Below are 13,611 nucleotides of genomic sequence, written 5' to 3' on the forward strand. Positions count from 1 at the left end.
ATAAATATAATAATACAATTCCAACAAAAACATAACGAATAGTTTTTACCAGGTATTGAACTGAGTTTACATGTGATAGGCAATTTATTCCTTGCAACAGATTTATGAAGGAAATATGATTCCCCAAAATTAAAGATGAACAAATGAAGAATTTGAGCCTCAGCAAGTTTAAATAACTTAAAATAAAACATTATGAATAAATTAATTACATTAATTAAATATAAATAAAATAAGAGGGAATAAATAGTGGTACTAGAATTTTATCAGGCTTTTTGACCCCTGAAATCATATTCCAAATGACTATGTTATGCCAATTTTCAAATTTTGTTTTTGTTGTAGAAAACTTAGAATAAGACAAAATTTTTCATATATCTTGCCACCCAGAGACAACCACTCGTATTTCAATAAATATGTCTTTTCTGTGTATTTGATATTTATCCCTTATTTGTGTATGTGTGTGTGTACATATCTACATACACACACAAAAGAACTGTGAGTGTATCATCACAAAACATGTACAAATGTGTTTATGGAAGCACTATTCATAATCATCCTAAAGTAGAAACAGCCTAAATATCATCAACAGTAGAATGGGTGAATAAGACATGTCTATTCACATATTGGAATCCTACACATCAGTGAAAATAAATGTATATATATCATCATGGTTGATACTCACAAACTTAGAACAAAAAAGGTCAGACACCAAATCAGACACAATCTATGACTCATTTATGCAAATTTCAGAAATAAACACACCAGTCTGTAGTGTTCAAAGTCAAGTAATGAGGACATGAACTAACATGATGGGGGTGAGATTGAAAAGAAGAAATAGTAAAAATTAAACAAGAGCATGAAACTTTTGTTTCCTATATGTGGGTACCAAAAGAGAAAAAGAAGGTTTACTTTGCAATTTTGAGTTAGTCGGTGACAGGAGGAGGGAAAACCAAGAGAAAGCCTTCATCTAGACTAAGAACGTGGACTTATGACTAATTGACTTTGAGGTGGCAGTGGGATGTCTGCATGGAAGTCTCCCAGAAAGTTAAAGATTAAGAAAGAAGTTTTGGTAAGAGCTATGCATAATAGGAAATCTCATCTTTGTAAATATTTGAAACTATGCTAATGGATTAAAATGTTCAAGAAAAGGCTGTCACATGATCCAAGATCATGGACAATTCTTATTTCTTGTTTGGGGAAGAATAAAAATGTGCAAAGAAGGAACAAAAGATATTAGAAAATGTTAGCCATGATAACTGGAAGAAGGAAGAGAAGGACAAGAAGGAGTGGCTAAAGAATGGCATGGTGAATAGTTCATTACAGTGCTCACAAGCCAAATCTATGCTAAATTTATCTAATCCATGCAAACACAGTATTTTCTGAAATAAGTACCATTATTACCATTTACGGATGAGAGGACTGAGGTCAGAGAAGTTAGGTAATTTGCTAATTTTCTCACGTTTATGCAGTAAGTGGCAAAGTCTTAATTCAAATCTAATACTTCTAGCTCCAGAGATCACGTTTTTAGCATTACAGTGGAAAAGAAGCAGAAAAATACCTTTGCTTTGGTATAAAGAAAAGAGTTATTGGGAGAGGATCTATTCAATCATTAAAAAATTTCAAAATCAAGGTACATTAATTGAGAATTTGCAATCATCAAATTGGCCTAAGACTTCCTTTGCAAGAATGAGTGAATGGTAATGGAGCCATTTGAAAGTGGAGAGAAAGGAGTTTATATAACATATTATTTATTTTATTTTTAATGTTTATTTATTTTTGAGAGAGATTGAACAAGCAAGGGGAAAGGCAGAGAGAAGGCGACAGAGAATTCGAAGCAGGTTGCATGCTGTTACTGCAGAGCCCAAGGTGGGGCTTGACCCACCTTGTAAGATCATGACCTGAGCTGAAGTCAGATGCTTGATCAACTGAGCCACTCAGGCACCCATATTACATATCTTTTAAAGGTCACACTGTTCCTCAACCCTGTCCCCTCCTACCCACCCCCACCCCCAGAATCTTGTAATCTTGTACCTGAATAATTTTCCTGTCTGCAAGAACATCTTCCTTAAGTACCTATGTTTATCATAATCCTCTTATACCACAATATTCCCTTTCAATTTTGCTACTGGCTTCATTCTCTCACAGACTTGTTTTAAACTCCTTATTTTTGGAAGTGGTATTGAAAACTCAAGAGTATATCATATTCTTCCTCTTCTCACACCATTTTTGAATTGTGGAGAAAGTGTGTGTGTGTGTGTGTGTGTGTGTGTGTGTGTGTGTGTGGAGGGAAACCTCCATTGGAAAAATGAGTGAATTTTGCAAATGGAAATCTTTATTTTAGTGAAAAGGTAGAACTTTGTAGAAAAGTTGAAGTTTTTCACAGTAGAACAGAGGATGTGCCAAGAAACTGCACTGAACTTTATGGGAAACATTGCCCTACATACTGAAACATTTGCCGTTGAGTAGAAATCAGGGAAAGAAGAGGGAAAGAAGAAAAAGTTTTCAGTAAGAGGGAAGTACATATTACTGTGGGCCACATATTAGGGGAACAGATAAGAGAAGTAGACAGAGATTCCAATTGGAATATTTACATGTTAGTAATATTGCCTTAATTACCACCAACCAGCCAGGCCCCGTAGCTCTAATATGGGGAAACTGAAGAAACAGACCCAGGGACAAAGTCAGGGATGTAAGACACTAAGGATGTATATATTTGAAAACTGTTAATTTATACATTATAGATTTCCTTGTTATATAGAATCATAACTTCCTTAATACTACTTAAGTTTCACATTTTTCAACTACATAACTTTGTTCTCAAATATCCTCTATTTTGCTCTCCAATCTTCTCTATTCATTAGTTTATGTATTTATTTATTGAATCTTCTCTATTCATTAGTTTATTTATTGAGTTTATTTATTCATTAGTTTATTTATTAGTAGAGATCAATCTCTACTTCAAGTTTAATGTTCTAAGACTTCTGCTAAAGAGTAAGAGACAATAAGAAGGCTGAATTTGGTTGTTCCTACCTCCAAATCAAAACAATAGCAGTGATTGGTCCTTTCTTTGTAATGGCAATTTTCAGAGAAAAATTTTAATATATTTCAAAAACACCTATCTTCTTAGGTATGTGCAGATTCTCCTTGAAATCCTATTTTAGCTATTCAATCTTCCCAATATATTTTTCTTCTCTAAATAGAATGCAAAGGTAGATTTTACATTATTAGCACTTCATATTCCAAACATAAGTTATCCAAAGAAAACATTTTTAATGTACAACGAAAAGCATAGCAAAATTAAATAGCAAATTCACTACATTTTTTTTAGGACAAACAGATTAAATGTGCAGAAAATATGCAAAGCTGTAGTATTTGCCATGTGTTAGCAAATTAAAAATTATCTCAAGAAAAGGAAAAGCCAAAGGGCAAACATCAGTACAATTTCCAAAGACTACGTAAAAATGATTTTAGCATTGGAAAAAAAGATAGGTGGAAACAATGATAAATATGGGAGAAAGAATGCATTTTGTTAAGCAATGGTCTCCCCAGAATTACAGGATAAAAATTCAATTTTGCACCAACCATGTTCAAGTCTTCCAGAGATTATGATTTTCTACAGCTTTATTTTGTCATAACAAAGAATAGTTTAACATTGCATAAACCCAAAGTATAACTTTACTATGACACAAATCCTGAATTTACAATTGTATTAATTGAAACCGAAGCAGATTTACTCAGATTAATAGTATAAGCCATGTCCTAGAACAAGAAGCTGCTTGTGAAATTTGTTTCAGTTTGTGTCCATCTACATATTTCCTTTAAGAAAAAGATTCTAATGATTTATTTCTATTTTTACTTTATTTATTCTACTGGTGTTAGATGCACATTTTGTTGCTTTGCCTACAGTTTCCATAGTGGTTGGTAACACTCAAGCAATCTGAGAGTCCATCACCATGTTCATTCTTCCTGAATAAACCATTGTGATTTTCCATGTTGCTAAGTTATAACTTGCAAAAATTAGGATCAAATAAAGTAAATAGAACAACATTAAGCTGCAATTTCATTGTGAATTTATTGTATCTCCTTTCACTGAAATGTGTGATTCAAGGAAAAACAATATCATGATGTCATTTATTTTCCTATTGAATTAATCTGTGGGTTTTAGATTTTGAAAGGAATTAGGAGGAAATGAAGGAGAGTGGTAGTTATAAGAAGTGTTTGGTACTGGAATAATAGAGAACAGGTTGAAATTGACAGATCATCAAAGTGCCACTGGAATGTTATTGTGAATTCAGAAATGCTGGAGAAGGAAATATAATTTCATTGAATCTAAACCATAAGCCACATGAAGCATAAGTCAACTTTGTTTATTGAGGCACCTAGCACAGAATGTACTAAGTACATACTTGGTAAAGATGGAATTCAATTTCCCTCTGTAGCTAAGCTGCACAGAACTTGATTGTAATTTGCCTTCAGTTCTCACTCTTAATGTTGGGATTCCTTAGACTCTGGTATTAGCCTTACACTCTTTGCTACTGACTCACACTCCAATATCCATGCCTTTAGATACCACCTCTATGATAATGATTCCCAATACGTATCTCCAGACCTAATGTCTCCTCTGACTACTGATTACTACACCCAACTTCATACTTAATATTTGTACTCACATAACTAAGAAATACTTCACCGTAACATGGCTAAAATAGAATCATCACAGCTGATAACACACATATAATTAAACCTATATTCTCTACCAGTCTTGTCTCTCTCAGTAAATACCATCAACATCCACTCAATTACTAAATTTCCAACCAGTAACTATCCTTTCTCTCTTTCTTTAACTCACGACCCACATGCAATCCATCAGTAAATTTTGTTGACTTTACCTTTAAAATGCATTCTAGGTCAACTTAGATCTATCGAATTTTCTAGCTCACCAAATATACTATAGTCTAAAACACTACAAGTCCTTTCCTGGGAAGTTTCAGAACTCATCTCTCAGTTTTTACCTCTGCCTCTACTTTCCATTTTTGAGTAGGCATAGGCATGTTTCATACAAAATCAGGCAATGTCATTACTGCTTAAAACCCTCCAGTGACTCCCTATTGCTCTTAGAATATAATCCAACTTCTTAGCAATGGCCACCATCCAATCTGTGATATGGCCTCACCTATCACTATAATGTATCTTTTGCCACTCTTTCCTTTTCACTAGATTCCAGGTACATTGGCCCTCTTTCTGTTTCTTGAATATAAATTCATACAATGCCATATGTGTTCACTATCCTTTTACATAAACATTTTATCATCTTATCTTGCATGACTGTCTTGTTCTGTGTTATTAGGCCTTACCATCCAAAATATTCTTCCTCTGAGCCTCATTACTTACTTAATTTTGTCCATTTCACTAATTGTGTGAAATTATTTTATTGTTTTATTTGTTTAGTTGCTTATTTTCTTTCTCCCCCTCACCCCTCCATGCGTCAAGAATGTAAGTCGGAAACATGTCCACATGGCTACCACTGTATCCCCAGTGAGAACAGCACACAACACATAGTAGATGCTAAAAACACTTGTTTAATAAATGTTAAAAATAATTATTTTATCTAGAGTAAAGAAAAAATAAAGCTTAAATTGTTCTTTACTCATTTTAACTCACTATTTTGTCATTTGCTTGATATTGCATAATTGTAGATTCATTAAATTTATCACATGGTTAAAGTATTTTTATTGTGTAAATATTTAAATAAGAGAACAAAGAACACCATGATAGTCTTTTTAATGGAAGTCTTGAAGGTATGTAGAGTGACCAGGCAGGGATCTCAAAGTCTAAGAGGAAAAAATGGATACAAAGAGGAAACAAAAAGATCAAAATCAATAGTCCTTTATGTTCTGGAGACAACACATAGCAGATGCCAGTTGAACACTAGGAGAACCAGTTGGTTAATCCTTTCTTCTCTGAGAGTTTCATGGTGGTGGGATAGATTCCTTAGGCTTGGGAGTTCAGTTTTAAAACTAAGACAAGTTGGTCACCCTAGTTGAAAATAAGGACTTTTGCTATTTATATTTTTAATATATTCCCCTTTACTTCTTTCCCATCTACTTCTATAAATAAAAGCCCTTAGAAAACTATAAAAATAGCTTTGTTGGTTTTGAAAATATATGAGAGGGGATAACAGTTGAGACTGTCCTGTTTTTCAGTGGAACTAATTAAGAAGCAAGTAGATGCTGCTGAGCATGAGGAGTGATGACTAAAAAACTTCAATAGGAAGGGTGATACAATCCTGGGAAGAAGAGGAAGGAGAGTATCAGAATCTCCATCTTTAACTAGCAGTTGAGTTCACTAACATTTTGTTGGAGGAAGTTGTTGAGAGACCATGACCATCAGTTGACCCATGAGCTGGATCCAAGCAGTTGGGGCTCATTACCCTTCTCCAGTCCTTGGAATGTACTTTCTGCCCACTGTTCCCATAGCTAGAGTCTCTTCAAGAACAAAACCTTGACAGAGTAATATGTTGTTGAGACCATCTGGACTATCTATACATGTGGCTGAACCCTGTTGAGGCCTCTGTACATACCTTTAAGATCTGTTGGGCAAGTGCAGAGATCTGCTCCTTTTGAAGCCACCCAAGACAAGCCTCATATGTAACTTTCCTTGCTTGGTTAAAAACCTGCCACCTACCACTCTGGGTGGTCTGCTTTTTTTCTCATTGAGTCTCTCCCTGCCCTCCATGTAAGAGGCCAGTTTCAGATTTCACCTGGAGAACTCCTGAGGTTGTGATCCAACACATTTATTGTGATTACTGATGTATTTGTATTTATTTTGTTGTGTACTTTTAATTTACTTAGCTATTTCTTTTTTTAATTTATTTTAAAATTTTAATTCATTTTTGAAAGACAGAGACAGAGCACTAGTGGGGGAAAGGCAGAGAGAGAGGGAGACACAGAATCTGAAGCAGGCTCCAGGCTCTGAGTTGTCAGCACAGAGCCTGACACAGGGCTGGATCCCACAAACTGTGAGATCATGACCTGAGCACTTAACGAACTGAGCCACCCAGGCACCCCTTTATTTAGCTATTTCTATGCATGATATCTCTCTCTTTTTTGTAGTCATTTCTTTATCTTTTTCCCCCTCCTACTCAACTGGACCTTTGTGTGTGTGTGTGTGTGTGTGGTTACCTTTAAGTTTTAATGCTGATACCTCATTTAAGTATAAAGCTAATGAATATTCTTACCCTTCTCCCAAATAATATAAGAGCTTTAGAATACTCTATAACCCGTCTAACCAACCTTTTGCATATTCTAGATGTGCAGTGTTTTCAGTCACTTTATCTCCAAATTGATTATTAATATTATATTATCATATTTTATACATTATTGATATTACTATATTATCCTATTGTCTTATATAGTTAGTGATATTTTTAGATTTACCTATATGAATCAGTTTCTTTACTTACCATTCTTTCTTTACATCCCTTTCTTTCTGAATTCAGTTTACTGCTACCTAAATTGTATCTTTTAGATTTCCCTCAGTAAAGGATGTAATAGAAACTAATGATTTTTTGTCTGAAAACATCTCTTTTAACCTTCATTAGTAAATTAGTGTATAGACAGGTAAAACCTGCTGTGATAGTTATTTTCACTTAGCACAGTTGAGATATGATTCTTCTGTTCTACATCTTCTACTATTCTTGTTGAAAAGTTTGCTGTAAACCTATTCTGCTCCTCTTTAAATACCTATTTTGTCTTCTAGCTATTTTTTAATTTATGTTTGTTTGTGAGGGAGATTTATTGGATTTATCTTGAGATTCATTTAACTTCCTGAAGAAATAGGTAAATAGGCAGATTTATATAAATAGATTTATACAGACATACAGATACTTTTCAAAAGTTATATATATTAATATCACAACTCTTGAACATTTTTCATATATTACTTTTTAAGGTTCCTTATGCTTGTTGTCTTTCTGGCTCTTATTAGACACATGTTGGACCATCTCACCCATTTTTTTGTGTCTCACATGCTCTTTCTTATCACTTTTACTTCCTCATTGTTTCTCTGGTAATGTTATGGACAATTTATTCAGCTCTTCATGTTAATTATATCTTAGCTATATTTAATATATCTGTTTATTAATTTTAATGATTATATTATTATTTGTAAAATTATAATTGCCACTCATGGAAAATGCTCTTGTTCTTTTGCTAACATCTTGTTTATTTCATATATTTTCTCCCCATCTTTCATTTTTAATTATTTTAAGTAGTTTCTAATCTATGTTTAGTAATCTCATTATCAGAATGTTTTGGTGTCTCTAATCTTGCTCTTTGATCTTTCAGTTGAATTTCATTCAAGATTTACTCATTATTTGATAATTATAGATTTGAACTTCTGCTTAGCTTGGCTTTATATTCATAATTCCTAAATCCTTTCTTGGGTGTGTGCCCTTCCAAAGAATTTTGGAGACTGAATCCACAAGGTACCAATCCAGAAATACTTTTATTTTTTTGTTAAATCCTCTCTGTGGAGTTTCTCTGTTCTTGTTAGTAGTATCAATTCAACCACCATACCTGTGTAAAAGATTTTCATGAGAGATTTTTCAATCTCTTGTCCTTGAAATCCCAAGACTCTTGACAGAGATTCAAAAATGTCTCAGAGAACCAAAAGATCAGTGACTCCTTATCAATCATTTCCACATTTTCTTCTTCAGTTCGGCCTCTGAAGATTTCCTTAATGTATTTCTCTGAGTTTTGTATTTCAAGTAATATTTGTTATACTTTATCTAGTTTTCTATAAATTTTGATAAGATTCTTTGTTTTTGGTTTATAATATTTGATGTATATATTTGACGGAAATAGAGCTACTTTAATTTCATTTTTATTTTGGTTCTGTAAAATAAAGAACTTGCAACTAATTATGAGTGAAGCAAGAGTCATTTGTATTTCAAGAGTAAAAAAGTAAGACCAAATATGTATCCTTTCTCTTTACACACACACACAGACTATTCTGGACTTTGGCTGAGGAGCTGTTTATGGAATATAGGTCATGAGGCTTAGTCATCCCAATTCCCTTTCATTCTCAGTTTCTTTCCCTGTTATCACTGATCTGCCATTTCAGCTCAAGTCATGGACTTGTTCACAACTAATATGAGAAATGAGGACTGGAGTTTTTGTATGAAGAAAAGGAAATGCCAAAAGAAAGAAATCCGATAAAATTAGAAAAGAAGAAAATCACTCTGACCACTTATGCATATATCTATATATCTGCATGTATGTGTGTTTGCTTGTCAGAGAAATAGATACATATATGTATGTATTATATATGCATGTATGTATTTCAGTGATATTATTGGAACTCAAGATTTCATAGCTAAAATAATTTTCTATGCCCAGAGTGTGTACCTATTTGCATTTGTTTTCATAATTATTTCTATAATTGGTTCTACAAGTAAATGCAGAAATAGCTGACTTATTCCTACCACCTGCTTGGTAGAGATATACAGAGAAGGCAATAATACATATTTAATGTATTCTTATTTTTCCCACAAATCATACAATCACAATATTGGAATGATATTCCACTTAGTATTCTGTTCCTACATTCAAACAGCCGGGTTCTTTAATAGAAAATAGATGCTCTTTATGAGAATTAAATGGTCAAATACAGAGAGGTAGATGACTAATTGTAAGTGCTATTTGAATAAATTTGCATATGAAAGGACCTCTAAAAACTTCTTTTAAGAAAAAGAATTTTGTAGGTGCATGTGTTATCCATAAATCATTTTATTTAGGATGACTCCTTTCCCATAATCATGCCAATATCTCTGGAATCAAAACAAAAGTTCCAAAGTTTTTTGATAAGATCTTTTTCATGTCTCTCAATCAATTGGTTATCTACTTAGTAAGTTATCTGTTTTATGTGGAACAGAACCATATCTGTTTTATATGGTACATTCTTAGGACCTGATCAAAATGCAGAAGAAAAAAGATAATGGAAAATATATTTAGAAATGAAAAGAAAAAAAAAGAGAGAAAGGGGAAAAGGGAGAAAGAAGGAAATTTGGATCAACAAGCATAGTGAATTTGATAGATGAACATGTAAATTAAGAAACATTGCTATTGTTTTAAATATTCATATAAATCTTTAAGTCAATTATTTAAAATTTTGTTATTCAAGAATTATTTTTCTTGATATTTAACATATTACATGAAAACAAAAAGCACTTAATAATATGGATGAAGAGATAGCTAATTCATAATCATCTGGGGAAAAATTGATATGAATAATTGAACAGAATTGTTTAACTTTTTGAAACCTGAAGTAATTGTGGGCCCGGAAGGAGAATGAAGGATAAGACATTGTGTAAGTGTGTAATGCACTTGCATACTTTATATAAGCAGATTCTGCTCTCACATAGTTAACCTGGTCAAGTGTACAAAATTACAAACAAGGCAATGTTATCATTTTATTCTCTATAAAATATAGATTCCCTTTTCTAAGATGATGCTACTAATTTCAGTCTTATTGATGGGGTGATCATTTAATGGCTCCAGGCAATTCTGTCACTGTTCCTCAAAACACTAATTTCAAACATATGCTGTGCTAATAGAGGGCCAGAAAGTATTATCACTTTTCCACAAAATTCAAGCCTGCAAAAAAAGAAAGGTTTTTTAAACAATACAAAAAATATCTTAAAGAACTTGCTTAAAAAGCCATTTATTAAAAGAAGAAATTTTCTTTAATTTCATTCTTTAATTTTATTTTTTCATGAGACTAAAGGTTTCATTTGTAATGGAGATTACTATTTCTTTAAAATGCAAGTGTTATTACCAGAAACAGGTGCAATGCAATAATACTTTTAAAGGATAACAGATGAACATGAAAAAAATGTACACAACATGTTACCTCTATATTAAATAAATTGTTCCATTTATCTTATGAATCATCTTCTGGATATCTCCCATGTCAAAGACATAACAGGGAGTCTTCTGGGTAGGCAAAAATGAACAGGATCAAGGCATAAACAACCATCTATAATACAAGAGACAATCTGTTGAGTACTATAGTAGAGGTACAAAATATGTTGGAAATATATAGAAAAAGAAGAGTAATTCCTTCACTGGGTGTCAAGACAAGCTTCATTGAGATGTTAGCTGAGGTGGCCCTGAAAAAATGGGTAGAAAGAATATGGAGGTGGAGAGAAAGTGGTGAACCAAAATATTGTTTAAAAAAAAAAGCATGTGTTTAAGACATAACCTGAGTACAGGGCACAGGGGAAAATAGTAGGAGATAAACTTGAGAGGTAGAATTAGGACTCACGAGAGAATTAGGGGCAGAGTCTTAGAATGGTAGAACAGGAGCAGCTGACTGAAGCCGCTGAACACTCTGCTAAATATTTCAGCTTTTCTTGTACAAACAACAGAGTGGATTTTTTTATCCCAGCAAGGTGATTTATATGGCATCATCAGAGCTGTGTATTAGGATAAGATTTCATGATTATGTTCATGCCAGGACAAGGACTGTATTATACAGGATTCTCTGTACTTTTAAACTTGAACATCAGAATAAAATATGGTTGCAAAACATACATTTGCCAGCAAGCATATACAAAAAAATTTCAAAGACAACCAGCTATCTAATTTGGATCTAAAGTGGTGAGGATGAAACACTTTCATATGAAATAATTAAATAATTGAGATCAGATTATGTATCTTTATAGCTTATTTAATTTTGCTTCTTTAGATAAATGCACAATATGTGTTTGAAGATGATTTAAAAGTCTTTGGTAGTTTTTATATTGCAATATCAAAATATATTTTTGTTGTTTCAGATGATGGTGCCTGTCAATTAACTGAACAACACTGGTAAGTTGGTTTTTCTCTTCTCAAATCTGTGTAGAATGTTTTTCTTTCTGATATTCAAACGGATTTATGTTGCCTATGAAATCTGCAAAAACATGAACACTTACATAGACTGAAAGTCAAGCATGCCCTGAGGTCAGCTATATTTTTTTCCAGGGATTTAACCTCTCCCTTTTTACTTCTGAACTAAGCCAAGACTGGAAATCAGAAAGTATCCTGTACATGTTCACCAGGAGTATAGGAGGGGCATTATTGTCCAAACGTTTTCTATTAAATGTGTACCATATGTTTGCCCAGGGATGACTCTGAGAAAACACCCAAATATTCATACCACCAAAGGCCATATATATATATATATATATATATATATATATATATATGCAGATGGTCATGATGTACACACAGACTGGTTGTCATTTTTCCAGTCTCATAACTGACTAAATATGACTTTGTTTTAGTTGAATCAGCATACTGGACAGCAGAAATCAAAGGACAGTTTTCTGTTTTTGTTAGGAACATGCTTGTTCGTGGCTCCTTTTGTGGACTTCTATTGGGTAACATTTTACGTTGGGGAGTGAAACAGGTATTAAATGTTGTGGGAAGTAATATTAATGATCATAATGAAATATCTGCTGCAATAGTATGCTCTCAAAAGGGAAAAAGAAAGAAAGAAAGAAAGCAACAAAAAACTGGTTCTTGCCAGCTCCCAGTTCTGCTTTCCCCTTTAATTAAGTGATTATTTCAGGGTAAACTGTGAAGGGTCAGAAAAAGTCAATCTGGTTTAGTTAAATAATTTTCAAGTGTATGAGATAAAATTTTACAGAAAATAAATGTATTTTTTTAATAGTACAGTCTATGCAAAGGCTATTCTATCATCACCTTGCAATAGTCAAAATATAAAAATCAATCGTGGTTGGGGGGCTTAGAGAGATCTAAACATAACATAAGTAAATATCATTATTGGTGTCCTTGAAAGTACTTGACTTTTGCCTTCAAAATATAGTAGGTTGTCATTGTTTTTGTATCATGTTACCATTGACATTAATCAGTGTTATCCAGTCTCATTGTTAAGCTTATTCAGATTTCAAGGAGATTATCAGGAAGGCAGGATAGAAGTCTGACTAGGTTGGATGAGTCAGTAACAGTATATAATGAAGCTAAGAGGCCTTAGTTGTCCAGTCTTAGAAGGAAATGTGAAGGCTTTTCTGGAAGCTGTATTCCCCTAGGAGGCTGGAGAAGACCATGGAAGTAGAAATTCTAAAATCAGTCTGAAGCTTTCTGCTCAAACTTTTCCTCTAAATGAGTGTTTCTTCACCCAAATGGCATGTCAGAATCACCTGGGGTATTGAAAAAAAATTAGTTAATACCTGGGCCCCACCCAGACCAGTTAATTCAGTCTCTCTGGGTGGAGCTTAGCATGATGCTCCAGCTTGCTGGTGAGTCCAGGAGCAACTGGAGTTGAGAAGCAGTGTCATATATTAGGGCTTGACATTTTTTGGCAAATTCCCAAGTGATATTGATTTTACTGCTCCATGGACTACAGTTTAGGTAATAGAGGCCTACCCGCCCCCATAAGTTTTTCCACATGTCCCAGGAGGGTCAGTATTACTTGGGAGTAGTTACCTTTTTTTCCAAAGATGAGGGGAGTGAAGGAAAGGGTAGAAAGGAGAAAAAGGACATCCAAAAATGGCACATCGTGTAGATTTGTGTAGAATATTCAGTTCCCCATATGATTGAATTTGAAAGG

At 33.5% G+C, this 13,611-nt stretch overlaps 1 protein-coding gene across 42 annotated transcripts in view; it reads left to right on the forward strand.

Moving 5' to 3' along the window:
* Positions 1-13,611, forward strand: part of PTPRD (protein tyrosine phosphatase receptor type D) — a 2,170,985-nt gene that overhangs the window by 1,156,365 nt on the left and 1,001,009 nt on the right. For all 42 annotated transcript variants that reach the window (XM_053204229.1, XM_053204230.1, XM_053204243.1 and 39 more), the window contains one exon: positions 11,834-11,867. The gene's annotated coding sequence lies outside the window, so the exon portion shown is untranslated. The remainder of the gene's footprint in view (positions 1-11,833; positions 11,868-13,611) is intronic.

This window comes from Acinonyx jubatus, chromosome D4 (assembly GCF_027475565.1).
Source record: "Acinonyx jubatus isolate Ajub_Pintada_27869175 chromosome D4, VMU_Ajub_asm_v1.0, whole genome shotgun sequence".
NCBI lineage: Eukaryota > Metazoa > Chordata > Mammalia > Carnivora > Felidae > Acinonyx > Acinonyx jubatus.